Raw genomic sequence first — 27,352 nt, 5'->3', positions numbered from 1 at the left:
CCACACAGAGACGGAGAGAATGTGCAACCTCCACACGGACAATGACCCGGGGCTGGGATCGAACACGGGTCCTCAGCGCCGTGAGGCAGCAGTGCTAACCACAGCGCCACCGTGCTGCCCCACAGGTTATATTTATGATGCTGTAAAATAATCCAGCGCATACAAAATGTCTGTGTTCAGACCAGCTTCAAGGACTTTCAGTGCATCTGTTTACTTTAGCTGAGAGCGCAGCCAGGTTTATTCCAGCGAGTGAGGATAGCTCAGTTGCCAGACTCACGTGATCCAACATAGAACAACTAAACACTGCAATTTAGAACTTGTGGAGGTAGATTAAATTATGGCTTTCCAAGCAGAAGTGAATCATTATTTGAAGCAAGAGTACTTGCAAGGCTCTGGGGACTAAATGGGAGATCAGGGCAAGGTGAGTTGCTCTTGCAGGGAGATAGCATGGACACGATGGGCTGAATGGTTTTTGTCAGCTCCATGACCGGTATATGATTCTTTGTTATTAAAAGAGACGGGTGGGTTGTTTAATCTTTACATTTCAAAATATACTTAATGGGGTGTGGAGTGATGGTGGATGTTGGTGTTGTTTCCAGGTCTCAGTGAGAGCATTAAAGAAGGGTGATCAGCACATAAGATGCCAGGTCTAAGATTACCAACAAGATAAGAGAAAGAGCTATTGCCATTAACACATCCTGCAAACTCACCTTCGTGCTGCACCTGCTTTAATCTTTTTTTTTAACAAACATTCTATTGAGGTATTTTCACTCTATGAAACAACAAAATAAACAATATACATGAAACCATAAACATAGTACAAAAGCCATTTACCTCTCGTACAGGTCCCACCCTTTTTGACCCCCTACTCTAATCTAAATTACTGCCCCCCCCCCCCCCCCCCCCCCGCCGTCGCCGACGATTAATTTCCCGCAAAGAAGTCGACGAACGGTTGCCACCTCCGGGTGAACCCTAACAGTGACCCTCTCAAGGCGAACTTGATTTTCTCCAAACAGAGAAAGCTAGCTGTGTCCGATAGCCAGGTCTCCGACTTCGGGGGCTTTGAGTCCCTCCATGCTAATAGTATCCGTCTCTGGGCTACCAGGGAAGCAAAGGCCAGAACGTCTGCCTCTTTCTCCACCTGGATTCCCGGGTCTTCCTACACCCCGAAAATCGGCACCTCTGGACTCAGTGCCACCCTTGTTTTTAACACCGTGGACATGACGTCCGCAAACCCCTGCCAAAATTCCCTCAGCTTCGGACATGTCCAAAACATGTGGACATGGTTCGCGGTTCTCCCGCACATTTTGCGCACCTGTCCTCAACCATAAAGAATCTGCTCATCCAGGCCACTGTCATGTGAGCCCGGTGAACAACCTTAAATTGTATCAGGCTGAGCCTGGCACATGTTGCGGATGCGTTGACTCTGCTCAATGCGTCCGCCCATAGACCATCCTCTATCTCACTTCCCAGCTCCTCCTCCCACTTGCACTTCAGCTCCTCGGTCTGCGTCTCCTCTGACCCCATAAGTTCCTTGTAAATGTCCGAGACGCTCCGTGCTCCTACCCACCCTCTGGAAACTACCCTGTCCTGAACCTCCCTTAGCGGTAGGAGCGGGAAGGTTGACATCTGTTTAGGTAGGAAGTCCCGCACCTGCAAATACCTGAATTTGTTTCCCCTCACCAGCCCAAACTTCTCCTCCAGCGCCCTCATACTCAGAAAGCTCCCCTCTATAAACATATCCCCCATCCTCTCAATCCCTGCTCTCCGCCATAACCGGAACCCCCCCATCCATACTTCCCGGGGCAAACCGGTGATTATCACAGCTTGGGGCCCAAACCGATGCTCCCTCTGCTCCCAAATGCCGCCTCCACTGACCCCAAACTCTCAGGGCCGCCACCACCACTGGGCTGGTGGAGTACCGTGCCGGCGGGAATGGTAGAGGCGCAATTACCAACGGCCCCAAACTGGGGCCCTTACATGAAGCCTTCCATGCGTACCCATGCCGACCCCTCCCCCACCACCCACTTCCTGATCATGGCTATATTCGTCGCCCAGTAATAATTGCTCAAATTTGGCAGCACCAGCCCGCCCTCTCCCTGACTCCACTCAAGCATTACCTTCCTTACTCGCGGGGTCTTGCCCGCCCAGACAAAGCCCATGATCACTCTGTTGACCCGCTTAAAAAAGGAACGCGGAATAAAAATGGGGAGACACTGAAATACAAATAGGAATCTCGGGAGGACCGTCATCTTCACCGTTTGCACCCTCCCAGCTAGAGACATCTTTGAAAAGCGTCCTTCATTTGGTCCACCAGCTGGGCCAGATTCAATTTGTGCAGCTGGTCCCATTCCCGTGCCACTTGGATACCTAGGCACCTAAAGCTCCCCTTTACTAACCTAAACGGCAGCTCCTCCAGTCGCCTCTCCTGTCCCCTCGCCTGGACCAGAAACATCTCACTCTTTCCCATATTAAGCTTATACCCCGAAAACGGGCCAAATTCCCCACGAGTCCTCATGATTTCTTCCATCCCCTCTATTGGGTCCGAAATGTACAGAAGCAGGTCATCCACATAGAGCGAAACCCTGTGCTCCACACACACCCTCCCCCGGACCATCCTCTCCAGCCCCTCAAGGCTCTCAGAGCAATTGCCAATGGCTCTATAGCCAGCGCAAACAACAGTGGGGAGAGGGAGCATCCCTGTCTCGTCCCCCGGTGCAGTCTAAAATAGTCCGATGTAGTCCTATTCATCTGTACACTTGTCACAGGAGCCTGATACAGCAATCTGACCCAGTCGATAAAGCCCCGCCCGAATTCGAACCGTCCCAGTACCTCCCACAGATATTCCCATTCTACCCGATCAAAAGCCTTTTTTGCATCCATTGTGATCACTACCTCCACCTCCCTACCTTCCGGGGGCATCATGATCACATTTAACAGTCTTCTTACATTGGCCACCAACTGCCTGCCCTTAACAAACCCCGTCTGGTCCTCCCCAATAACGTCCGGAACACAATCCTCAATCCTGGAGGACAAGATTTTGGCCAGCAACTTGGCATCCACATTCAACAAGGATATCGGCCTGTAGGACCCACACAGCTCCGGGTTCTTGTCCCGCTTAAAAATCAGCAAAATCATTGCCTGTGACATCGCCGGGGGCAGCACCCCTCTTTCCCTTGCCTCATTGAACATCCTCATCAACACCGGCCCCAATATCCCAGAGAACCTTTTATAGAACTCCACTGGGTACCTGTCTGGCCCCGGGGCTTTACCCGACTGCATGGCCTTCACACCGTCCACTATCTCTTCCAACCCAATCGGAGCCCCCAGCCCTTCTACCCGCTCCCCGTCCACCTTTGGGAAATTCAACCCCTCCAAGATGTGCCTCATCCCCTCCGGCCCCGCAGGGGGTTCCGACCCGTGCAGCCTGCTAGAGAAGTCCCTAAACGCCTTATTCACCCCTGCTGAATCACCAACCAGGTTCCCATCTCCGTCCTTTACTTTCCCTATCTCCCTAGCTGCCTCCCTCTTCCTAAGCTGCTGTGCAAGCATTCTGCTGGCCTTCTCTCCATGTTCGTAAATTGCCCCCCCTCACCTTTCTCAGCTGCTCCACCACCCTCCCTGTTGTCAGCAAGCTAAACTCCGTCTCTAACCTCCGCCGTTCCCTTAAAAGCCCTGCCTCTGGGGTCTCCGCATTCCTCCTATCAATCTGTAGTATCTCCTTTACCTGTCGGTCCGTATCTGCCCTGTCCACCTTCTCCCCAGGGGCCCGGATCGAAATCAGCTCCCCCCCTGACCACCACCTTCAGTCCTTCCCACACACCGCTACTGAAATTTCCCCCATGTCATTGACCTGCAGGTAGTTCTGAATACATTTCCTCAGCCGCTCGCACACCCCTTCATCCGCCAAAAGTCCCACATCTAACCTCCAGTGCGGGCGCTGGTTACTGTCTTTACTAACCTGCAGGTCAACCTGGTGCGGAGCACGGTCTGAGATTGTGATCGCCGAGTGCCCCATGTCCACCACCCCTGCCAGTAAGGCCCTACCCAAAATAAAGAAATCAATCCGGGAGTACACTTTATGCACGTGTGAGTAGAAGGAGAACTCCTTCACCCTCGGCTGCCCAAATCTCCATGGATCCACCCCCCCTCCCATCAGCTCCATGAACCCTCTTAGTTCCTTTGCCATTGCTGGCACCCTGCCCGTTTTAGAGCTTGACCGGTCCAAGCCAAAGTCCATAACTGTATTGAAGTCCCCTCCCATGACCAACCTGTGTGAGTCCAGGTCCGGTATCTTCCCCAGCATCCTCTTTATAAACTCCACATCATCCCAATTTTGCGCATATACATTTATTAATACCACCTGCACCCCCTCCAGTTTCCCACTGACCCTAATGTACCAACCTCCCACATATGAGACTATTCTACCCGCCTCAGTCTAACCTGGTCTGTTGCTCTAAGGTGCGTCTCCTGCAACATTACCACGTCCGCCTTCAATCCCCTAAAATGCGCGAACACACGTGCCCTTTTGACCGACCCATTTAACCCTCGAACATTCCAGGTGATCAGCCTAGTTGGGGGGCTCATTGCCCACTCCCCCCCCCGCCCCTCCGCAGATCAGCCATCCCCTTTTTTAGGCCCGCTTCCAGCCCGTGATCCGCACCTCCACCAGTCCATCCCCAGGCAGCCCCCGCCTCCAACCTCCTCTCTGTCCCTGAGCTCAAGTCCCTCGCTCGTCAGCAGAACATTCGCCCCCCTTCCCCCACCTAGTAACCACACCCTGTATCCCAACCCCTTTACTAAACCAAACATATGCACACTCCCCACTGCGCTTCTGTGAGCTAGCTCGCCCAGATAGCTTGGTGGCCCCCATCCCCAGCGGCAGATAGTCTCCCACCTATTGTCGTCCCCCCCCACTCATCCAAACAAACTCCAGCATCAAACAATCCCCACACAATTGCCCAACAGAAAAAAACACCAAAATCAAAAACAAGCGCACCTCTATCCCCCAAAAGTGCAAGTGAAAACCTTAACTCACTCAGCTCTACCGCTGGTTCCAAATCAGTGCAAACGGCATCACAAACATCTTCCATAAAACACAAAACAAGAAACTTTTTTCCAAAAACAGAGAAACAGAAGAAAAAACCCAAAGACATGAACGTTGCAGCCAAGTTCAAAAGTTCTCAGTCCTTCGCCAGCCCTTTCTTTTTCGCAAAGTCCCACGCATCCTCAGGCGACTCGAAGTAGAAGTGCTGATCCTCATGCGTGACCCAGAGACGGGATGGGTATAACAGTCCAAACTTCACCATTTTCTTAAAAAGGATCGACCTGATCTGGTTGAAGCCTGCTCTCCTCCTGGCCACCTCTACACTCAGGTCCTGGTAAACCCCACAGGATGCAATTGTCCCACTTACAGCTCCGTGTCTGCTTGGCCCACTGTAGCGTGCGCTCCTTGTCCGAGAACCTGTGGAATCTCACCGCCATTGCCCTCGGCGGGTCTCCCATTCGCGGCGTCCTTGCGAGTCTCTGTGAGCCCTATGCACCTCCAAGGGTCGGGAGAATGCCCCATCCCCCAGCAGCTTCTCAAACATGCCTGCGACGTATGCCCCAGCGTCCGTTCCTTCGGACTCCTCCGGGAGCCCAACGATTCTTAGGTTCTGACGACGGGACCTATTTTCAAGGTCCTCCACCTTCTCCAGGAGCTTCTTCTGCTGGTCCCTCAGCACCTCCACCTCCAGCTCCACCACGGTCTCATGTTCCTCCTGCTCAGCCAGCGCCTTCTCCACCTTCTGGATCGCCCGATCCTGGGCGTCCAATCTATGCTCCAACCGCCCAATCGACTCTTTTATCGGGTCCAAGCAGTCCCGTTTCTGCGTAGCAAAGCGTTCCTGAATGACTTGCATCAGCTGCTCCACAGACTGCTGGGTCGACAAACCCGAGGTCCGAACCTCCGCCATGCTGTCTTCTGTTGCAGCTACAGCCCAAGTCTTCTCTGTCTTTTTATTTCTGCCCTTACGAACACTTCTAGTCCTTCTCTCCATGCACCGAATTCAGTAAACAATTGTCACTAACATCCGTTTTACAATTCAAGTCCAGTAGAAAAACGGGGGAAAGGTCCAAAAGTCCGACCCGAGCGGGAGCCACCAAATGTGCCACTTATTCCTTCAAAGCCGCCACCAGAAGTCCCCACCTGCTTTAATCTTTAACATAATTATTACCACTCCCTTTGTCTTGTGTCCATGGCATTTTTTTCAAATCTCTCCACAGTCCCTACCTTGACCATCTATTCTGCTCTACCCTCTCATTAACAGTAAATAATCCATCACATTTCTCCCTATCTTTAACTCCGAGGAGCCATCATGCATGCTCGAAACATTAACTCTGGCCAGAATTTTAGCTTTAAAATGCAGGCGCATGCCACACCCGAAACCACATAAAATCGTGTGAGACATATTTCGATCCGTGGGCAAGCACGGAAGTCAGAAGTCAATTTAAGTTAATTAAACGCCAATTGTCCTAGATTTCTCGTGGCCCCTCTGCCTTTATGGTCGCCGGGCCGGTAGCCTAGTCGGGCCTATTCCCCAGGTGGCCTTTATGCCACAACCTCGATGCAGGGCTGGCAATGAAAGATCAGGGTTCCAATAAAATTGACAAATGATCCAAGGGATTGAGATCTGTGCGCGATTGTGCTGCCCACACACCCTTCATGTAGTAAGAAGTCTTACAACACCAGTTCAAGTCCAACAGGTTTGTTTGACTCACCTGAGGAAGGAGCTGCGCTCCGAAAGCTCGTGATTCCAAACAAACCTGTTGGACTTTAACCTGGTGTTGTAAGACTTCTTATAGTGCCCACCCCAGTCCAACGCCTGTATCTCCATGTCCTTGGAATAGTTTTTCCACTGATATTTATTCTTCACGGGTCAGCAGCTTCCTGAGACAGCCCTGCAGCCGAGTGCCCCCCTGAGGGAGTACATTGCAAATACCGGGCATGCACCCTCCTTTATCTTGGTATCGACCTTCTTCACCCCCCCACTCCCCCCCTCTCCTGCCCCTCCTGCCCCCCCCCCCCCATTGCATGATGGCCAATTGGCCGGCCAGTACAATATTTAGTCTGTTGCTCTGTTTACTTGCTATAAATAAGGTCGCCTTTCTTAATCCTAATTATGAGTATGCTTTCAGAGTCGCCAGGTATCTCTCGATACCGCCACAAGGTTCAACCGAATACCGATCAAAGAGCCAATACACCAGTTAGCTAGTTCAAAGTCAATGGTACTTTATTTACACACAGTATGATTCACTCATGCACAATAACACTACAGGCTAAACCATATCTATCACTCGCACCTATACGTAACTTCGGGTGCCCACTTAGGTCAGAGAAATAATGGCCGTTGTTCGGATCTGAGGCTGTTGGGTTCGACGAGGTAACAGGAGTACAGCTAAGGTCGTTCGTCTGGTAGCGAGCGTTGAACTTGAACTTACTTGCTTCTGGTGGTGCTGGTGGATGGGTCTCTCCACTTGAGAGCCGAATCCAAGTGGCTGAACCTTTCGCGGGGGTTCCTTCTTATACTTGGGAGGGGCTTTGCGCACTTTTAGGCGGGCCTTAAACTTGGTCCCAATTAATTGGGCAGCTTCTTGATCGCTGCCATCGATCTCAGCCAATAAAGGGGCGGGTGCCTTGATGGCTGGGCGTGTCCTAAGTGGCCATTGGCCTTGCTTTGCTTGTGTCTTCTTGTTGGGGTAGTGGCGCCGGAATGTCTGAGACAGTATCGGCTACCTGAGCACTCGTTCTTTGTTCCTCAGAGATGGGCCATCAATATGTAAATTGACCCAGAGTTTCGGTTCCGCCTGCAGACTGCCTTCCAAATATACATTCAGGCTCTGTGCCTGCTTGTTGCTTTGTATTGTCCATTTTTCCCTGTAGGCTTTGCGAGTGTCCATTTTACATACTGAAAGTGGCCATCCCAGATGGCTACAAGTCAACAACACAATTTTGGGAGTTGGGGGGGGGGGGGGGGGGGGGGGTGGAGTGTTCGCATCAGCTCCCACCCGCCCCGACTTCGGGGCACGCCCCCAAACATAAAATTCAGGTCTCTGTTTCTCTTTCCATAGATGATGTCAGACATGCTGGGATTTACCAGCACTTTCTGGTTTTATTTCAGAATTCCAGCGCCTGCCATATTTTGCTTTTATTACCGGCATAGATGGAGGAGGGGCTTTCAAACAGGAAGCAGAGAGTCAGGGGCAGAGGCCTTTTCTGTGCTCAACGCCTCTATAAGTGGCTCCTTTTTGGGTCAGCAAACTAGTAGCGTGCACTAGGATGAGTGTCAGGGCCTCAGTTGTTCACAATCTGTATGAATGACTTGGATAAAGAGAGTGAGTGTATAACAGCTAAATTTGTTGATGTTACCATGATAGCTGAGAAAGGATGTTTTTTTTTTCTTTATCTTGGGTGTGAGCATCATTGGCTGGGCCAGCATTTCTTTTTTAAATTTAGAGTACCCAATTAATTTTTTCCAATTAAGGTGCAATTTAACGTGGCCAATCCACCTACCCTGCACATCTTTGCATTGTGGGGGCGAAACCCACGCAAACTCGGGGAGAATGTGCAAACTCCAGAGGGACAGTGACCCAGAGCCGGGATTGAACCTGGGATCTCAGCGCTGTGAGACAGCAGTGCTAACCACTGCCCCACTGTGCTGCCCTTAGGGCCAGTATTTATTGTCCATCCCGGAGGTCATTGAAGAGTCAACCACATTGCTGTGGATCTGGAGTCACATGTAGGCCAGACCAGGTAAGGATGACAGATTTTCTTGCCCAAAAGGAAATTTGTGAACCAGATGAGTTTTTACAACAATCGACAATCATGGTCATCAATAGAATTTTAATTCCAGGTTTTTATTGAATTCAAATGTCATCACCTGTCATGGTGGGATTCGAGCCCGGGTCCCCCGATCTTTACCCTAGGTCTCTGGATTGCTAGCCCAGTGACAATAATACTACGCCTCCCCTTAATGTGATCAAGAGGAGGTAGAGTCTGCCAATAATGACAGGTTAAGTGAGTGGACCAAAATTGGCAGATGAAGTATAATTTAGGAAAAATGGAAGAATAGAGAAGCAGCAGATTATTTAAATGACTTTTTAAAATCTCCTTTAGGGAAGGAAATCTGCCATCCTTACCTGGTCTGGCCTACATGTGACTCAGACCCACAGCAATGTGGTTAACTCTTAAATGGCTGAGCAAACCACTCAGTTGTATTCAACCACCACCAAAACAGGATGACACCAGATGGACCACCCCGCATTGACCCAGGCACCAGAAACAACAATGGCAAACCCAGTGCTGTCGATCTTGCAAAGTCCTGCTTAATAATATCAGGGGGCTTGTGCCAAAGTTGGGAGAGCTGTCTCATTGACTAGTCAAGCAACAGCCTGATATAGTCATGCACACAGAATCATACCTTACAGACAATGTCCCAGACACCACTATCACCATTCATAGCAACATAGAAACATAGAAAATAGGTGCAGGAGAAGGTCATTCGGCCCTTCGAGCCTGCATCACCATTCAATATGATCATGGCTGATCATGCACATTCAGTATCTCACTCCTGCTTTCTCTCCATACCACTTGATCCCTGCAGCTGCAAGGGCCACGTCCATCTCCTTCTTGAATATATCCAACAAACAGGCCTCAACAGCTTTCTGTGGTAGAGAATTCCACAAATTCACAACTCTCTGAGAAAAGAAGTTCTTCCTCATCTCAGTACTGAATGGCTGACCCCTTATTATTCGGTCCTGACCCCTAGTTCTGGATGTCCCCAATATCGGCAACATTGTCCAGTCCCATCAGGATTTTATATGTTTCTCTGGGATCCCCTCTCATTCTTCTAAACTCCAGTGAGTACAAGTCCAGTCGATCCAGTCTTTCTTCATATGTCAGTCCTGCCAGGCCAGGAATGAGTCTGGTGAACCTTCGCTGGACACCCTCAATAGCAAGAATGTCCTTCCTCAAACTAGGAGACCAAAACTGCACACAATACTCAAGGTGTGGCCTCACCAAGACCCTGTATAACTGCGGCAAAACATCCCTGCTCCGATACACAAATCCTCTTGGTATGAAGGCCAGCATGCTATTAGCTTTCCTCACCACATGCTGCACCTGCATGCCAACCTTCAGCAACTGTTCCACCATGACGCCCAGGTCTCGTTGCACTTCCCCTTTTGCTGAACCTGCTTGCCAACCTTCAGCGACTGTTCCACCATGACAAAGAACAAAGAACAAAGAACAAAGAAAAATACAGCACAGGAACAGGCTCTTTCGCCCTCCCATCCTGTGCCGATCATGATTCCCTAAGTAAAAAAAAAAGAACCTGCTTCCCTGACTCAGTCCGTATCCCTCTATTTCCTCCCGATTCATGTCCCCATCCACATCCTCTGGCAGCACATTCCAGGCACCCACCACTCGATGTGTGAAAAACTTACCCCGCACATCTTCCTTAAACGTTCCATCTCTCACCTTGAACAGTGCCCTTTGTACTTGAATTAACACCAGGGGCGAAATTCTCTGGAAACAGTGCGATGTCCGCCGACTGGCGCCCAAAATGGCGCCAATCAGACGGGCATCGCGCCGCCCCAAAGGTGCGGAATGCTCCGCATCTTTGGGGGCCGAGCCCCAACATTGAGGGGCTAGGTCAGCGCCGGACGAATTTCCGCCCCGCCAGCTGGCGGAAACGGCCTTTGTTGCCCCGCCAGCTGGCGCGGAAGTGACATCTCCGGGCGGCGCATGCGCGGGAGCGTCAGCGGCCGCTGACAGTTTCCCACGCATGCGCAGTGGAGGGAGTCTCTTCCACCTCGCCAAGGTGGAGACCGTGGCGGAGGCGGAAGGGAAAGAGTGCCCCCACGGCACAGGCCCGCCCGCGGATCGGTGGGCCCCGATCGCGGGCCAGGTCACCGTTGGGGCACCCCCCGGGGTCAGATCGCCCCGCACCCCTCCCAGGACCCCGGAGCCCGCCCACGCCGCCTTGTCCCGCCGGTAAGGTAGGTGATTTAATTTACGCCGGCGGGACAGGCATTCTAGCAGCGGGACTTCGGCCCATTCGGGCCGGAGAATCGAGCTGGGGGGCCCTCCAACCGGCACGGCGCGATTCCCGCCCCCGCCGAATATCCGGTGCCGGAGACTTCGGCAACCACTGGGGGCGGGATTCACGCCAGCCCCCGGCGATTCTCCGACCCGGCGGGTGGTCAGAGAATGTCGCCCCAGGTCTTGTTGCACTTCCCCTTTTCCTAAACTTCCACCATTCAGATAATAATTGGCCTTCCTGTTTTTGCCACCAAAGTGAATAATCTCACATTTACCCACATTATATTGTATTTGCCAAGTATTTGCCCACTCAGCCAGCCTGTCCGAGTCACCCTACAGCCTCATTGCATCCTCCTCACAGCACACACTGACAGACCCTACAGAGGTAGAGGCACAGTGTTATACAGTCGGGAAGGAGTTGCCCTTGGGAGTCCTCAACAATGACTCTGGACCCCATGAAGTGTCATGGCTTTAAGTGAAACATGGGCAAGGAAACCTCCAGCTGATTACCACGTACTGTCTACCATCAGCTGATGAATCAGTATTCCTCCATGTAGAACACGGTTATGGGCCAGGCATTTTCAGACCCCCAAAATGTATCATGGAGTTCAACCAACCTCCCCCTTTAATGTACTTGTTGCTTTTCCGAGCATACGGCTTGTTCTCCAGGTGTGGGATTACAATTATGGACACGTGGGTTTTTAAACACAAAACAATGTTTATTCCATGAACTCAACTTAACCCCTTAAATAAACATTGGATCTCTTAACACCCTTTACTTCAAAGATAACCCCGAAAATATTACAACACTAAATAATCCTTCAGTTATTCCTTTCAACGTCCATGAGACTTAACACCTTTAAACAGAAACACATCAGGTTGAAGGCTTTACTATTATGAGTTTAAATCACCCAAATGATCCAGAGATAGTCTTTCATGGCAGAGATCACAGCAGATCCAGCTCACTGCAAACACCGACACACACCCAAGCTCTTTTCAAACTGAAACCAAACTGCAAAATGGCTGATCTAAAACCAAGCTCCACCCACACTCTGACATCACTGCATTTCTTAAAGGTACATTGCTTAAACATCCATTTCTTAAAGATACCCTCACATTACACCTCCCCCCCCAAAAAAAAACCATCGACTTCAAGATGGTTTCATTTTTCACTTTTGCACCATCCACTAAGAAATGTACACAGTAAATATACCTTTTCGTTTTTCAAAAAAAACAACACACGCAAACAGGTATAATAATACAGTCCATTTTTCTTTGTTCTTTTTCCTCCAACCGAAATCCTTCTCGATTGACAGTCTCTTTGAACAAGAAAGTCTCTGCACGATCCATCCATTTCTCTACTCCTCGGCATTTCTCTTCAGAATCAGATACTTTAGTTCAATCTGACAACAGAGTCCCTTGCAATTCGCCAATACAGGAGCATTGGTGATCACAGCTTCCAGGCAGTCAAATGCCTGTTGAAAGTCCGCTGTCCATTGACATTTTTTACGTTTCTTCAGCAATTCCATCAGTGGCGTAATCACGCCACAAAACTTTTGCACAACTGTTCGATCAAATCCATTCATGCTAAGAAATCGCATTATTTCCCTTCGTCTTGAGGGTGTCGGAAACTCCTCAAGGAAAGTGATTCGGGCTTCTCCAAATTCACTTTCAGCTATGTTCATCACCAAACCCGCCACCTGAAGTCGATCAAAGAACTCCATACGATGTTTTAAATGTTCTTTCCATGTCTGGAAGTTGGAAATAAAAGCAGATTGTCCAACTTTCTCCATGCAATCCTTCAAACGTGGGATAGGATGAGAGTCCGTTCTTGTAACTGCATTAATCTTTCTCTAGTCCACACACAACCGTTGGGTACCGTCTGGTTTAGGAACCATCACTATGGGTGCGCTCCATTGGCTGCAATTCACCTCAATTCTGCCATTTTAAAGCATACTCTCAATCTCTTTGTTGACCTGTGCTAATTTTAAAGGGTTAAGTCTATATGGATGTTGTTTGATCAGAACAGCATTTCCCACATCTACTTCATGTATAGCCATTTTAGTACTTCCCAATTTATCTCTACAAACTTGCCCATGTGATATCAATAACTCTTTCAGGTCAGTTCGTTTTTCCTCTGGAAGGTAACTTAACAATTCATCCCAATTTTTAAGAACATCCTCATTTTCCAATTTAATTTGAGGTATGTCAAATTCACAGTCATCTGGATTTGGTTCGTCACTTTGAGTTAGAATCATTCAAACCTCCTTTTTCTCTCCTTCCCTTTCAAAGTACCTTTTAAGCATATTCACATGACACACTCGGTGAGTCTTCCTTCTATCTGGTGTATTTACCACATAATTCACCACACTTAATTACCTTTCAATCTGATACTGTCCACAAAAGCTAGCTTGTAAAGGCTCACCTACCACTGGTAACAACACTAAACCTTTATCCCCACTGGCAAAACTATGAACTTTGGATTTCTTGTCCGCTACCCGTTTCACCACATTTTGTGCAACTTTCAAATGTTGTCTAGCCAATTCACCTGCTCTATTTAATCATTCCCTAAAATTTGACACGTAATCCAACAGTGTAATTTCCGATTTCTCACACACCAATTTTTCCTCAATCAATTTAAGTGATCCTCTTACCTCATAACCAAAAATTAGTCCAAAAGGACTAAATTTGGTAGACTCATTAGGTGCATCCCAAATTGCAAACAATAGGAATGGGATTCCTTTATCCCAATCCTCGGGATAATCTTGACAATAAGCCCTCAACATTGTCTTTAATGTCTGATGCCACCTTTCTAACGCTCCCTCGATTCTGGATGGTACGCAGTTGATTTAAATTGTTTTATTCCTAAGCTATCCATAACTTCTTTGAATAACTTTGAAGTAAAATTCGATCCTTGATCCAATTGAATTTCTGTGGGTAGTCCATATCCAGTAAGGAATTCAAGTAACTCATCCACAATCCTTTTAGCTGTAATATTACGTACTGGAATGGCCTCTGGAAACCTAGTAGACACATCCATTACAGTCAAAAGATATTGATTCCCACTTTTTGTTTTAGGAAGCGGTCCTACACAATCGATTAGGACCCTTGTAAAAGGTTCCTCAAATGCTGGAATGGGTATTAAGGGCGCTGGTTTTATCACTGCTTGAGGTTTCCCTATCATTTCACATGTGTGACATGATTGACAAAATTTAACTTCATCTTTATGTAGTCCAGGCCAATAAAAATGTTTCTGGATTTTAGCTTGAGTTTTCCTTATTCCCAAATGACCTCTTACTGGTACCTCAGGTGCAACTCGCAACACCTCCTTTCTATACCATCCCGGCAATATTACTTGATGAACTTCTGCCCACTTTTCAAACAAAGAACAAAGAACAAAGAAATGTACAGCACAGGAACAGGCCCTTCGGCCCTCCAGGCCCGTGCCGACCATGCTGCCCGACTAAACTACAATCTTCTACACTTCCTGGGTCCGTATCCCTCTATTCCCATCCTAGTCATGTATTTGTCAAGATGCCCCTTAAATGTCACTATCGTCCCTGCTTCCACCACCTCCTCCGGTAGCGAGTTCCAGGCACCCACTACCCTCTGCGTAAAAAACTTGCCTCGTAGATCTACTCTAAACCTTGCCCCTCTCACCTTAAACCTATGCCCCCTAGTAATTGACCCCTCTACCCTGGGGAAAAGCCTCTGACTATCCACTCTGTCTATGCCCCTCATAATTTTGTATACCTCTATCAGGTCTCCCCTCAACCTCCTTCGTTCCAGTGAGAACAAACCAAGTTTATTCAACCTCTCCTCATAGCTAATGCCCTCCATACCAGGCAACATTCTGGTAAATCTCTTCTGCACCCTCTCTAAAACCTCCACATCCTTCTGGTAGTGTGGCGACCAGAATTGAACACTATACTCCAAGTGTGGCCTAACTAAGGTTCTATACAGCTGCAACATGACTTGCCAATTTCATCCACCTGCACATGTACAGGTCACCATTTTCTCATCAAGACATCATTTTTACGGTAATAACACTCTGGTATACTCTCAGATTCCTCTTCCGTATATGCTTTCTGATGTATCCGTTTTATTTCTACATCTTTTTGTTGTAACTCCGCTAATTTTCCTGAACTAAACATATCCACCTCATCCTCCACCTGTTCTTGTTATTTTTCAACCATCTGATCAAAAATGGTTTCTGATAATTGCACATCAACTTCATTTTCAGTCTTTGATTTCTCCTCTTGTCTTAACCTGTGACTTTGCGACCTTGTTACTACACAATCCAGAAAAATCCCAGGAGATTCGCCCTTCAACACTTCAGTTGACTGATTTTCCAATGGCTTATCAACCACAGTAGGCATCACTCCCACCTGCGATCCAGCTATATCATTACCCAAGATAAACTGTATTCCTGGACAAGATAGTTTATCTATTACTCCTACTACCACTTCACCACTCTTCACTGGACTTTCCAACCTTACCTTATATAATGGAACGCTACTCCTCTCACCCTGAATTCCACATATCACCACCTTTTCTGGCAACATTCTTCCCAAACTACATAATTCCTCATCTCTTACCATTAAAGATTGACTAGCCCCTGTATCTCTTAAAATTGTGACTTCTTTACCTGCTCCTCCTGATACACATGAGTAAACTTTGCCCACACAAGTAAATTCTTTAAATATATCTGGCACCTTCTTAACAATTACTTCTTGAACAGGCTGTACAATCGTTTGCACCTCCTTTGCTTCCCTTGGGCTTTCCTATACCACTTGAACAAACCCCACTGTCTTATCCTGTTTTACCACATCAGCCTTCCCAGTGCTTTTCTTCAACCACCAACACTGTGACTTTACATGGCCTAGTTTATTACAGTGAAAACATTTGAAACTTTTCATTTCTTTTCCACCCTCCTGGATTGCTTTTTTAATCTGAGGTACACTCTCTTTATTGTCTCCCATCAGATCACCTTTACCTTTACTACTTGAGTATTTCTCATGTCCCCAGTTTCTATCCCTCACCGGCTGAAACTGATGTTGGAAACCAATCTTTGATTTATAAACTAATTCATAATCATCTGCCATTTCCACTGCTAATCTTGCAGTTTTAACCCTCTGTTCTTCCACATGAGTTTTCACTACATCAGGAATTGAATTTTTAAACTCCTCCAAAAGTATAATTTTTCTGAGAGCTTCATACATTTGGTCTATTTTCAAAGACCTTATCCACCTATCAAAATTACTCTGTTTGAGCCTTTCAAACTCCATGTATGTTTGACCAAATTCTTGCCTTAAATTTCTAAACCTTTGTCTGTAAGCTTCAGGCACTAGCTCATATGCACTTGAGATGGATTTCTTCACCTCCTCATACGTCCCAGATACCTCCTCCAGCAGTGATGCAAACACTTCACTCGCTCTACCTACCAGCTTTGTTTGAATCAGTAACACCCACATGTCCTCTGGCCATTTCATTTGTTTAGCTACCTTCTCAAATGAAATGAAAAAGGCTTCCACTTCCTTCTCGTCAAACCTTGGCAATGCCTGGACATATTTAAATAGATTCCCATCAAACCTTCGACTTTGACGCTCTTTCTCACTATCCTCATCACTATCCTCCAACTGTACGTTTCCCTTTACGTCTGCCAATTTTAACTGACTTTCATGTTTCATGGCCATTTTCTGAAGTTCAAACTCCCTCTCTTTATCTTTTTCCCTGATCTGTAGCTCCTTTTCTTTTTCTTTTTGTTCTGCTAGAGCTATTCATTCTTTTCTCCTTTCTTCTCTCTCCTTTTCTTTTTCCTCTCTCTCTCTTTCTCTTTCTTTTTCCGCGCTCTCTCTTTCGTTTTCAAGCCACTTTAACTCTTTCTCATGTTCCATTTGTTTAATTTGCAACTGAATTTTTGCCATTTCCCATGAGTCAAACGGTATCTCAGGCAACTTTAAATGCTTAACCACCGCCATAATTACCTCATCTTTTCGCATTTTGTCAGGTAATGTTAACTGCAATCTTTTTGCCAGACCCAACAGTCTGCGTTTAGTCTCTGTCCGTAAGGTGCTGCGTGTGACATTTTCCGCCCCCAAAAACTTCTGAGCCTCTGAAAGCACAACACTCTCCCCACTTAAACTAAAATACCACACTGGAAAAGCAACAAACCTTCACTGTCTTTAAGTTCACAAAAGCCAATCCAATAGATAGACTTTTATCCCCCTCGAGCCCCCAATTATTATGGCAGAGGTGTTTTCAGAACCCCAAAATGTATCATGGAGTTCAACCAACCTCCCCTTTAATGCTATTTGTTGCTTTTCCGAGCACACAGCTTGTTCTCCAGGTGTGGGATTACAATTATGGACACGTGGGTTTTTAAACACAAAACAATGTTTATTCCATGAACTCAACTTAACCCCTTAAATAAACATTGGATCTCTTAACACCCCTTACTTCAAAGATAACCCCAAAAATATTACAACACTAAATAATCCTTCAGTTATTCCTTTCAACATCCATGAGACTTAACACCTTTAAACAGAAACATATCAGGTGAAAGGCTTACTATTAGGAGTTTGAATCATCAGTTGATCCAGAGATAGTCTTTCATGGCAGAGATCACAGCAGATCCAGCTCACTGCAAACACAGACACACACCCAAGCTCTTTTCAAACTGAAACTAAACTGCAAAATGGCTGATCTAAAACCAAGCTCCACCCACACTCTGACAACACTGCAGTTCTTAAAGGTATATTGCTTAAAATCCATTTCTTGAAGGTACCCTCACCTGACAACACCATTTGGAGGAAGCACTGAGGGTGGCAAGGACGCAAAATATATTCTGGGTGGGGACTTCAATGACCTTCACCAACAGTGGCTCGTTACTGACCGAGCTGGCTGGGTCCTTAGGGACATAGCTGTTGGACTGGGAATGCATCAATGGTGAGAGCGCCAACAAGAGGGAAAAACATACTTGACCTCATCCTTAGCACTTTGCTACAGATGCATCGGTCCATGACAGTATCGTTGGAAGTGACCACTGCACAGTCCTTGTGAAGACAAAGTCCCATCTTCACTATGAGGATACCCTCCATCATGTTGAGTGGCACTAACACAAGCCGTGCTAAATGGGATAGACTTCGAACAGCGGCAGGGCTGAATCCAGAGCGCAAGGCGGCCGTAGCGGTGGGGCTGAATCCAGAGTGCGGGGCGGTCGGAGTGGTGGGGCTGGGTCCAAAGCGCGAGGCAGTCGGAGCGGTGGGGCTGAATCCAGAGCACGAGGCGGCCGGAACGGTGGGGCTGGATCCAGAGCACGAGGCAGCCGGAGCAGTGGGGCTGGGTCCAGAGCACGAGGCAGTCGGAGCGGTGGGGCTGGGTCCAGAGCACGAGGCAGTCGGAGCGGTGGGGCTGGGTCCAGAGCACGAGGCGGCCGGAACGGTGGGGCTGGATCCAGAGTGCGAGGCTGCCGGAGCTGGGGGACTGGGTCCAGAGCGCGAGGCGACCGGAACGGTGGGGCTGGATCCAGAGCACGAGGCAGCCGGAGCAGTGGGGCTGGGTCCAGAGTGCGAGGCTGCCGGAGCTGGGGGACTGGGTCCAGAGCGCGAGGCGGCCGGAACGGTGGGGCTGGATCCAGAGCACGAGGCAGCCGGAGCAGTGGGGCTGGGTCCAGAGCACGAGGCAGTCGGAGCGGTGGGGCTGGGTCCAGAGCACGAGGCAGTCGGAGCGGTGGGGCTGGGTCCAGTGCACGAGGCGGCCGGAACGGTGGGGCTGGATCCAGAGCACGAGGCAGCCGGAGCAGTGGGGCTGGGTCCAGAGCACGAGGCAGTCGGAGCGGTGGGGCTGGATCCAGAGCACGAGGCAGTCGGAGCGGTGGGGCTGGGTCCAGAGTGCGAGGCAGTCGGTGCGGTGGGGCTGGGTCCAGAGCGCGAGGCGACCGGAACGGTGGGGCTGGATCCAGAGCACGAGGCAGCCGGAGCAGTGGGGCTGGGTCCAGAGCACAAGGCAGTCGGAGCGGTGGGGCTGGGTCCAGAGCGCAAGGCAGTCGGAGCGGTGGGGCTGGGTCCAGAGTGCGGGGCAGTCGGAGCGGTGGGGCTGGGTCCAGAGCGCGAGGCAGTCGGAGCGGTGGGGCTGGGTCCAGAGCGCGAGGCAGTCGGAGCGGTGGGGCTGGGTCCAGAGCACGAGGCAGTCGGAGCGGTGGGGCTGGGTCCAGAGCACGAGGCGGCCGGAACGGTGGGGCTGGATCCAGAGCACGAGGCAGCCGGAGCAGTGGGGCTGGGTCCAGAGCACGAGGCAGTCGGAGCGGTGGGGCTGGGTCCAGAGCACGAGGCAGTCGGAGCGGTGGGGCTGGGTCCAGAGTGCGAGGCTGCCGGAGCGGTGGGGCTGGGTCCAGAGCGCGAGGCGACCGGAACGGTGGGGCTGGATCCAGAGCACGAGGCAGCCGGAGCAGTGGGGCTGGGTCCAGAGCACAAGGCAGTCGGAGCGGTGGGGCTGGGTCCAGAGCGCAAGGCAGTCGGAGCGGTGGGGCTGGGTCCAGAGTGCGGGGCAGTCGGAGCGGTGGGGCTGGGTCCAGAGCGCGAGGCAGTCGGAGCGGTGGGGCTGGGTCCAGAGCGCGAGGCAGTCGGAGCGGTGGGGCTGGGTCCAGAGGGCGAGGCTGCCGGAGCGGTGGGACTGGGTCCAGAGCGCGAGGCAGTCAGAGCGGTGGGGCTGGGTCCAGAGTGCGGTGCAGTCGGAGCGGTGGGGCTGGGTCCAGAGGGCGAGGCAGTCGGAGCGGTGGGACTGGGTCCAGAGTGCGAGGCAGTCGGAGCGGTGGGGCTGGGTTCAGAGTGCAGGGCAGCCGGAGCGGTGGGACTGGGTCCAGAGCACGAGGCAGCCGGAGCGGTGGGGCTGGGTCCAGAGCGCGAGGCGGCCGGAGCGGGGGGACTGGGTCCAGAGTGCGAGGCAGTCGGAGCGGGGGGACTGGGTCCAGTGCGCGAGGCAGTCGGAGCGGTGGGGCTGGGTTCAGAGTGCGGGGCAGTCGGAGCGGTGGGGCTGGGTCCAGAGCGCGAGGCGGCCGGAGCGGGGGGACTGGGTCCAGAGTGCGAGGCAGTCGGAGCGGGGGGACTGGGTCCAGTGCGCGAGGCAGTCGGAGCGGTGGGGCTGGGTTCAGAGTGCGGGGCAGTCGGAGCGGTGGGGCTGAGCCCAGAGTGCGGGGCAGTCGGAGCGGTGGGGCTGGGTCCAGAGCGCGAGGCAGTCGGAGCGGTGGGGCTGGGTTCAGAGTGCGGGGCAGCCGGAGCGGTGGGACTGGGTCCAGAGCGCGAGGCAGTCGGAGCGGTGGGGCTGGGTCCAGAGTGCGGGGCAGTCGGAGCGGAGGGGCTGGGTCCAGAGCGCGAGGCAGTCGGAGCGGTGGGGCTGGGTCCAGAGCGCGAGGCGGTCGGAGCGGTGGGACTGGGTCCAGAGTGCGGGGCAGCCGGAGCGGTGGGGCTGGGTCCAGAGCGCGAGGCAGTCGGAGCGGTGGGGCTGGGTCCAGAGTGCGGGGCAGTCGGAGCGGTGGGGCTGGGTCCAAAGTGCGAGGCAGTCGGAGCGGGGGGACTGGGTCCAGAGTGCGGGGCAGTCGGAGCGGGGGGGCTGGGTCCAGAATTCGGGGCAGTCGGAGCGGTGGGGCTGGGTCCAGAGCGCGAGGCGGCCGGAGCGGGGGGACTGGGTCCAGAGTGCGGGGCAGTCGGAGCGGTGGGGCTGGGTCCAGAGCGCGAGGCGGCCGGAGCGGTGGGGCTGGGTCCAGAGCGCGAGGCAGTCCGAGCGGTGGGGCTGGGTTCAGAGTGCGGGGCAGTCGGAGCGGTGGGGCTGGGTCCAGAGCGCGAGGCAGTCGGAGCGGTGGGGCTGAGCCCAGAGCGCGGGGCAGTCGGAGCGGTGGGGCTGGGTCCAGAGCGCGAGGCGGCCGGACCGGGGGGACTGGGTCCAGAGCGCGAGGCGGCCGGACCGGGGGGACTGGGTCCAGAGCGCGGGGCAGTCGGAGCGGTGGAGCTGGGTCCAGAGCGCGAGGCGGCCGGAGCGGTGGGGCTGGGTCCAGAGCGCGAGGCAGTCGGAGCGGTGGGGCTGGGTTCAGAGCGCGGGGCAGCCGGAGCGGTGGGGCTGGGTTCAGAGTGCGGGGCAGCCGGAGCGGTGGGACTGGGTCCAGAGCGCGAGGCGGTCGGAGCGGTGGGACTGGGTCCAGAATGAGAGGCGGTCGGAGCGGCGGGGCTGGGTCCAGAGTGCGAGGCGGCCGGAGCGGGGGGACTGGGTCCAGAGTGCGAGGCAGTTGGAGCGGTGGGGCTGGGTCCAGAGCGCGAGGCAGTCGGAGCGGTGGGGCTGGGTCCAGAATGAGAGGCGGTCGGAGCGGCGGGGCTGGGTCCAGAGTGCGAGGCGGCCGGAGCGGGGGGACTGGGTCCAGAGTGCGAGGCAGTTGGAGCGGTGGGGCTGGGTCCAGAGCGCGAGGCAGTCGGAGCGGTGGGGCTGGGTCCAGAGTGCGAGGCAGTCGGAGCGGTGGGGCTGTGTCCAGAGAGCGGGGCAGTCGGAGCGGTGGGGCTGGGTCCAGAGTGCGGGGCAGTCGGAGCGGTGGGACTGGGACCAGAGTGCGAGGCAGTCGGAGCGGTGGGGCTGGGTCCAGAGCGCGAGGCAGTCGGAGCGGTGGGGCTGGGTCCAGAGTGCGAGGCAGTCGGAGCGGTGGGACTGGGTCCAGAGTGCGAGGCGGTCGGAGCGGTGGGACTGGGTCCAGAGTGCGAGGCATTCGGAGCGGTGGGGCTGGGTCCAGAGAGCGGGGCAGTCGGAGCGGTGGGGCTGGGTCCAGAGCGCGAGGCGGTCGGAGCGGTGGGACTGGGTCCAGAGTGCGAGGCAGTCGGCGCGGTGGGACTGGGTCCAGAGTGAGAGGCGGTTGGAGCGGTGGGGCTGGGTCCAGAGCGCGAGGCGGCCGGAGCGGGGGGGACTGGGTCCAGTGCGCGAGGCAGTTGGAGCGGTGGGGCTGGGCCCAGAGTGCGAGGCGGCCGGAGCGGTGGGGCTGGGTCCAGAGCGCGGGGCAGTCGGAGCGGTGGGGCTGGGTCCAGAGCGCGAGGCGGCCGGAGCGGGGGGGCTGGGTTCAGAGTGCGGGGCAGTCGGAGCGGTGGGGCTGGGTCCAGAGCGCGGGGCAGCCTGAGCGGTGGGACTGGGTCCAGAGCGCGGGGCAGTTGGAGCGGTGGGGCTGGGTCCAGAGTGCGAGGCGGCCGGAGCGGTGGGGCTGGGTCCAGAGTGCGAGGCGGTTGGAGCGGTGGGGCTGAGCCCAGAGGGCGAGGCGGTCGGAGCGGTGGGACTGGGTCCAGAGCGCGAGGCGGTCGGAGCGGTGGGGCTGGGTCCAGAGCGCGAGGCAGCCGGAGCGGTGGGACTGGGTCCAGAGCGCGAGGCAGCCGGAGCGGTGGGGCTGGGTCCAGAGCGCGAGGCGGCCGGAGCGGGGGGACTGAGCCCAGAGCGCGGGGCAGTTGGAGCGGTGGGGCTGGTTCCAGAGCGCGAGGCGGCCGGAGTGGGGGGACTGGGTCCAGAGCGCTGGGCGGCCGGAGCGGGGGGACTGGGTCCAGAGTGCGAGGCAGTTGGAGCGGTGGGGCTGGGTCCAGAGCGCGAGGCAGTCGGAGCAGTGGGGCTGGGTCCAGAGTGCGAGGCGGTCGGAGCGGTGGGGCTGGGTTCAGAGCGCGGGGCAGTCGGAGCGGTGGGACTGGGTCCAGAGTGCGGGGCAGTCGGAGCGGTGGGGCTGGGTCCAGAGAGCGAGGCGGTCGGAGCGGTGGGGCTGGGTTCAGAGCGCGGGGCAGTCGGAGCGGTGGGACTGGGTCCAGAGCGCGAGGCAGTCGGAGCGGTGGGGCTGGGTTCAGAGCGCGGGGCAGTCGGAGCGGTGGGACTGGGTTCAGAGTGCGAGGCGGTCGGAGCGGTGGGGCTGGGTCCAGAGTGCGAGGCGGTCGGAGCGGAGGGACTGTGTTCAGAGTGCGAGGCGGTCGGAGCGGCGGGGCTGGGTCCAGAATGAGAGGCGGTCGGAGCGGCGGGGCTGGGTCCAGAGTGCGAGGCGGTCGGAGCGGCGGGGCTGGGTCTAGAGCGCGGGGCAGTTGGAGCGGTGGGACTGGGTCCAGAGTGCGAGGCGGTCGGAGCGGAGGGGCTGGGTCCAGAGTGCGAGGCGGTCGGAGCGGTGGGACTGGGTCCAGAGCGCGAGGCAGTCGGAGCGGTGGGGCTGGGTTCAGAGCGCGGGGCAGTCGGAGCGGTGGGACTGGGTCCAGAGTGCGAGGCAGTCGGAGCGGTGGGACTGGGTCCAGAGTGCGAGGCGGTCGGAGCGGTGGGGCTGGGTTCAGAGCGCGAGGCAGTCGGAGCGGTGGGGCTGGGTCCAGAGTGCGAGGCGGTTGGAGCGGTGGGGCTGGGTTCAGAGCGCGGGGCAGTCGGAGCGGTGGGACTGGGTCCAGAGTGCGAGGCAGTCGGAGCGGTGGGGCTGGGTCCAGAGCGCGGGGCAGTCGGAGCGGTGGGACTGGGTTCAGAGCGCGGGGCAGTCGGAGCGGTGGGACTGGGTCCAGAGTGCGAGGCAGTCGGAGCGGTGGGGCTGGGTCCAGAGCGCGAGGCGGTCGGAGCGGTGGGACTGGGTCCAGAGTGCGAGGCAGTCGGAGCGGTGGGACTGGGTCCAGAGTGCGAGGCGGTCGGAGCGGTGGGGCTGGGTTCAGAGCGCGGGGCAGTCGGAGAGGTGGGGCTGGGTCCAGAGTGCGAGGCGGTCGGAGCGGTGGGACTGGGTTCAGAGCGCGGGGCAGTCGGAGCGGGGGGACTGGGTCCAGAGTGCGAGGCAGTCGGAGCGGTGGGGCTGGGTCCAGAGTGCGAGGCGGTCGGAGCGGCGGGGCTGGGTCCAGAGAGCGAGGCGGTCGGAGCGGCGGGGCTGGGTCCAGAGCGCGGGGCAGTTGGAGCGGTGGGACTGGGTCCAGAGTGCGAGGCGGTCGGAGCGGTGGGGCTGGGTCCAGAGTGCGAGGCAGTTGGAGCGGTGGGGCTGGGTCCAGAGTGCGAGGCGGTCGGAGCGGTGGGGCTGGGTTCAGAGCGCGGGGCAGTCGGAGCGGTGGGGCTGGGTCCAGAGTGCGAGGCGGTCGGAGCGGTGGGGCTGGGTCCAGAGTGCGGGGCAGTCGGAGCGGTGGGGCTGGGTCCAGAGTGCGGGGCGGCCGGAGCGGTGGGGCTGGGTCCAGAGAGCGGGGCAGTCGGAGCGGTGGGGCTGGGTCCAGAGTGCGAGGCAGTCGGAGCGGTGGGGCTGGGTCCAGAGAGCGGGGCAGTCGGAGCGGTGGGGCTGGGTCCAGAGTGCGGGGCAGTCGGAGCGGTGGGGCTGGGTCCAGAGTGCGAGGTGGTCGGAGCGGTGGGACTGGGTCCAGAGTGCGAGGCAGTCGGAGCGGTGGGTCTGGGTCCAGAGTGCGAGGCAGTCGGAGCGGTGGGGCTGGGTCCAGAGAGCGGGGCAGTCGGAGCGGTGGGGCTGGGTTCAGAGCGCGGGGCAGTCGGAGCGGTGGGGCTGGGTCCAGAGTGCGAGGCGGTCGGAGCGGTGGGACTGGGTCCAGAGTGCGAGGCAGTCGGAGCGGTGGGGCTGGGTCCAGAGAGCGGGGCAGTCGGAGCGGTGGGGCTGGGTCCAGAGTGCGAGGCGGTCGGAGCGGTGGGACTGGGTCCAGAGTGCGAGGCAGTCGGAGCGGTGGGGCTGGGTCCAGAGAGCGGGGCAGTCGGAGCGGTGGGGCTAGGTCCAGAGTGCGGGGCAGTCGGAGCGGTGGGGCTGGGTCCAGAGTGCGAGGCGGTCGGAGCGGGGGGACTGGGTCCAGAGCGCTGGGCGGCCGGAGCGGGGGGACTGGGTCCAGAGTGCGAGGCAGTTGGAGCGGTGGGGCTGGGTCCAGAGCGCGAGGCAGTCGGAGCGGTGGGGCTGGGTCCAGAGTGCGAGGCAGTTGGAGCGGTGGGGCTGGGTCCAGAGTGCGAGGCAGTCGGAGCGGTGGGGCTGGGTCCAGAGCGCGAGGCAGTCGGAGCGGTGGGGCTGGGTCCAGAGTGCGAGGCGGTCGGAGCGGTGGGGCTGGGTTCAGAGCGCGGGGCAGTCGGAGCGGTGGGACTGGGTCCAGAGTGCGGGGCAGTCGGAGCGGTGGGGCTGGGTCCAGAGTGCGAGGCGGTCGGAGCGGTGGGGCTGGGTTCAGAGCGCGGGGCAGTCGGAGCGGTGGGACTGGGTCCAGAGTGCGGGGCAGTCGGAGCGATGGGACTGGGTCCAGAGTGCGGGGCAGTCGGAGCGGTGGGGCTGGGTCCAGAGTGCGAGGCGGTCGGAGCGGCGGGGCTGGGTCCAGAATGAGAGGCGGTCGGAGCGGTGGGGCTGGGTCCAGAGTGCGAGGCGGTCGGAGCGGTGGGACTGTGTTCAGAGTGCGAGGCGGTCGGAGCGGCGGGGCTGGGTCCAGAATGAGAGGCGGTCGGAGCGGCGGGGCTGGGTCCAGAGTGCGAGGCGGTCGGAGCGGCGGGGCTGGGTCCAGAGCGCGGGGCAGTTGGAGCGGTGGGACTGGGTCCAGAGTGCGAGGCGGTCGGAGCGGTGGGACTGGGTCCAGAGTGCGAGGCAGTCGGAGCGGTGGGACTGGGTCCAGAGTGCGAGGCAGTCGGAGCGGTGGGGCTGGGTCCAGAGCGCGAGGCAGTCGGAGCGGTGGGGCTGGGTCCAGAGCGCGAGGCAGTCGGAGCGGTGGGACTGGGTTCAGAGCGCGGGGCAGTCGGAGCGGTGGGACTGGGTCCAGAGAGCGAGGCAGTCGGAGAGGTGGGAATGGGTTCAGAGCGCGGGGCAGTCGGAGCGGGGGGACTGGGTCCAGAGTGCGAGGCAGTTGGAGCGGTGGGGCTGGGTCCAGAGCGCGAGGCAGTCGGAGCGGTGGGGCTGGGTCCAGAGTGCGAGGCACTCGGAGCGGTGGGGCTGGGTCCAGAGAGCGGGGCAGTCGGAGCGGTGGGGCTGGGTCCAGAGTGCGGGGCAGTCGGAGCGGTGGGGCTGGGTCCAGAGTGCGAGGCGGTCGGAGCGGTGGGACTGGGTCCAGAGTGCGAGGCAGTCGGAGCGGTGGGGCTGGGTCCAGAGTGCGAGGCAGTCGGAGCGGTGGGACTGGGTCCAGAGTGCGAGGCGGTCGGAGCGGTGGGACTGGGTCCAGAGTGCGAGGCAGTCGGAGCGGTGGGGCTGGGTCCAGAGAGCGGGGCAGTCGGAGCGGTGGGGCTGGGTCCAGAGCGCGAGGCGGTCGGAGCGGTGGGACTGGGTCCAGAGTGCGAGGCAGTCGGAGCGGTGGGACTGGGTCCAGAGGGCGAGGCAGTAGGAGCGGTGGGACTGGGTCCAGAGTGCGAGGCAGTCGGAGCGGTGGGACTGGGTCCAGAGTGTGAGGCAGTCGGAGCGGTGGGGCTGGGTCCAGAGTGAGAGGCGGTTGGAGCGGTGGGGCTGGGTCCAGAGCGCGAGGCGGCCGGAGCGGGGGGACTGGGTCCAGTGCGCGAGGCAGTTGGAGCGGTGGGGCTGTGTCCAGAGTGCGGGGCAGTCGGAGCGGTGGGGCTGGGTCCAGAGCGCGGGGCAGTCGGAGCGGTGGGGCTGTGTCCAGAGCGCGAGGCGGCCGGAGCGGGGGGGCTGGGTTCAGAGTGCGGGGCAGTCGGAGCGGTGGGGCTGGGTCCAGAGCGCGGGGCAGCCTGTGCGGTGGGACTGGGTCCAGAGCGCGGGGCAGTTGGAGCGGTGGGGCTGGGTCCAGAGTGCGAGGCGGCCGGAGCGGTGGGGCTGGGTCCAGAGTGCGAGGCGGTTGGAGCGGTGGGGCTGAGCCCAGAGGGCGAGGCGGTCGGAGCAGTGGGACTGGGTCCAGAGCGCGAGGCGGTCGGAGCGGTGAGACTGGGTCCAGAGCGCGAGGCAGCCGGAGCGGTGGGGCTGGGTCCAGAGCGCTGGGCGGCCGGAGCGGGGGGATTGAGCCCAGAGCGCGGGGCAGTTGGAGCGGTGGGGCTGGTTCCAGAGCGCGAGGCGGCCGGAGCGGGGGGACTGGGTCCAGAGCGCTGGGCGGCCGGAGCGGGGGGACTGGGTCCAGAGTGCGAGGCAGTTGGAGCGGTGGGGCTGGGTCCAGAGCGCGAGGCAGTCGGAGCGGTGGGGCTGGGTCCAGAGTGCGAGGCGGTTGGAGCGTTGGGGCTGGGTTCAGAGCGCGGGGCAGTCGGAGCGGTGGGACTGGGTCCAGAGTGCGGGGCAGTCGGAGCGGTGGGGCTGGGTCCAGAGTGCGAGGCGGTCGGAGCGGCGGGGCTGGGATCAGAGCGCGGGGCAGTCGGAGCGGTGGG

At 56.3% G+C, this 27,352-nt stretch overlaps 1 protein-coding gene across 2 annotated transcripts in view; it reads right to left on the bottom strand.

Annotated features, from left to right (window-relative positions):
- The window catches only part of LOC140386580 (HEPACAM family member 2-like), a 138,842-nt gene that overhangs the window by 35,475 nt on the left and 76,015 nt on the right, over positions 1-27,352 (bottom strand). The gene's annotated exons all lie outside the window — the stretch shown is intronic.

Source organism: Scyliorhinus torazame, chromosome 12 (genome assembly GCF_047496885.1).
Source record: "Scyliorhinus torazame isolate Kashiwa2021f chromosome 12, sScyTor2.1, whole genome shotgun sequence".
Taxonomy (NCBI): Eukaryota; Metazoa; Chordata; class Chondrichthyes; order Carcharhiniformes; family Scyliorhinidae; genus Scyliorhinus; species Scyliorhinus torazame.
The sequence above is the reverse complement of the archived record's forward strand: the minus strand, read 5'-3'. Positions and strand labels throughout refer to the sequence as shown.